The 2,084-nt window shown below is 40.9% G+C and overlaps 1 long non-coding RNA gene across 2 annotated transcripts; it reads right to left on the bottom strand.

The window, feature by feature from the left end:
• Positions 1-309: 309 nt before the first annotated feature.
• On the bottom strand, positions 310-1,618 carry LOC144684157 (uncharacterized). 2 transcript variants are annotated; one of them, XR_013577418.1, is made up of 3 exons: positions 1,467-1,618; positions 1,120-1,178; positions 310-757 (listed from the first exon to the last, which is right to left on the bottom strand). It is a non-coding gene; the product is annotated as an uncharacterized LOC144684157 (long non-coding RNA). The 2 variants fall into 2 exon arrangements; XR_013577419.1 differs by having other exon boundaries at positions 1,417-1,618.
• Positions 1,619-2,084: the final 466 nt, after the last annotated feature.

Below are 2,084 nucleotides of genomic sequence, written 5' to 3' on the forward strand. Positions count from 1 at the left end.
AGCATGGACCAGCAACTGTCACAGAAAACCCTGATACATCTCAAGTATGATCAGCATGTGAAGCATGAAATGCCACAGGAATTCTTGTGCCATCTTTTGGCTAGGTTGTTTCCAGTACTACAATTCACAATCATGTTTGATTGTGAAGAGGAAAGAATTTATATTGTCTTATATCTTAACGTGAGGAAGTGCAGAGTTGTTGTATTTCTTTCTAGAGCCCAAAATACATCTTGCACTTGGGCGTTGGGTGTGGTCACAATGCTGTAAAACAGTCCACCACCTACACATGATTTCAGTTGGGGTCCAGAACCTTGTTTAATGTTGTTTGCTTGCAGTTGTACACAGTGTTTAACTGCTAAAACCACAGTTCATCGTGAAGCTGTGCACCTTCAGGTCAACTGCAAACACACCCGATTTCAAAGCACAGGCTATAATATATGTTAAGTATCTAATAATAGTAATTATGCCAAGGGCGACTGGGGGTTAGTTTTGCTTTGGACACAGGTAGTAAATTGGCGGTTGTCAGTCATAAGTCCATTCTGTTCAATTTTCCATTTTGTTGAATTCAATGAAACTTTAAAAAAATTTGTTTATGGGATGTGGGCATCGCTGGCTAGGCCAGCATTTATTGCCCATCTCTAATTGCTCTTGAGAAGGTGATGGTGAGCCGCCTTCTTCAACCATTACAGTCCACTGGAATCTGGGTGGGGTGGAAGGTGTATGAAGGGCAGCCAACCTTCAACTTCCAATTTGCTACCTGCAGGAAGGTGAATAATAGTCTCATTGAGAAGGAATAATTGTTGGCCAGGGCAGTGGGAGAACTCCCTTACTCTTTGAATCCTTTATGTCCCCTGGCAATGCCAAGCGGGACCTTGGTTTAATGACTCATTCGAAAGATGGCACCTTCCACAGTGCAGCACTCCCTCAGTAGAATAGTAAAATTAGACAGAACAATTTGTAGATCTAATTTTTGGAAATGATATTGGTAACCATAACAATGCATATTTTATGTGATCCATTCAGGTGAGTCTCACATTGTTATTGGCGACAAATCCAGTCATTAGTCCAAAATCTTCATTAATCATTCAACAAACAGTTCCCACCCTTAGTTAGACTTACCCTTGCCTGTTTAATTGCTATGATATTTTGGGTGGCAAGTGGCAGATATACACTGGGACCTGAGTGAACAGGGAAAGAAAATGCTGATCGAAGAATTGTAAAATAAACAGCACAAGGATTGACAAGAGAGTATAAATTAAATGTCAAATCTGGTACAGAAAGAAAAAGTAAAGGGTAGAGAAAGAAAGATTAGATCAAGAGACAGGTAAAGAAAACAGAAAGAAAAAGAAATGACTTGTACATTTAATAATTTTTGAAATATCAACAATTAAAACCTGAAGGAATGAGACTCTACACTTGTTAATTTTCAATGTCAGGAGAGACTGGCAGTAAAGAACACTTATCACATCATTAAAAAGCTTCTTAGCCTTGCAGTGCCTTGACTTAACTTTCTGTGGGTGGGTTTCTTTCCCATGTACCTTCATGGGAAAGAACTTCATGCTGCCCATTCTGCCCAGAATGGGAAGGCAGTCGGAGAGATCCTATTTTCATGACGTTAATGGCGAGTGGCACATCTGATGGCAGCTTTCCAACTTCTGTGTTTAATCATATACCTGCCCTTTGCCTAGAGTTGCTGTGCTGTTTGTGTGTAAATAATAACAAGTGCTGTTAGCCTCCCCCTTAAGTTGACCCCACATTCCAGGCCCATCCATATCTGTTGCAGATCTTTGATAAGTCCTTACACTCACAATAGAGGAATACAGAAAAAGCAGCTGCAAACTTGAACTCAGTACAGGAGCATGGAATTTGGATACAGCTCAATCACTGATCTATCATTGTCAGTGCTGCTGTTCCAGCTGCCCCTTGTGCCAATAGATCCAATTATTGCAAATTAAGATGGAGGCACTGGACTGAGACCAGTACATGTGGCAATAGGCTGCTTACTGCATGAGTGTTTTCGGTCTGATTGGGCCAAAGGATTCATTTGAATGCCAACATGTGCTCTGACACTCAGGAAGATTGTC

Source organism: Cetorhinus maximus, chromosome 9 (genome assembly GCF_964194155.1).
Source record: "Cetorhinus maximus chromosome 9, sCetMax3.hap1.1, whole genome shotgun sequence".
NCBI lineage: Eukaryota > Metazoa > Chordata > Chondrichthyes > Lamniformes > Cetorhinidae > Cetorhinus > Cetorhinus maximus.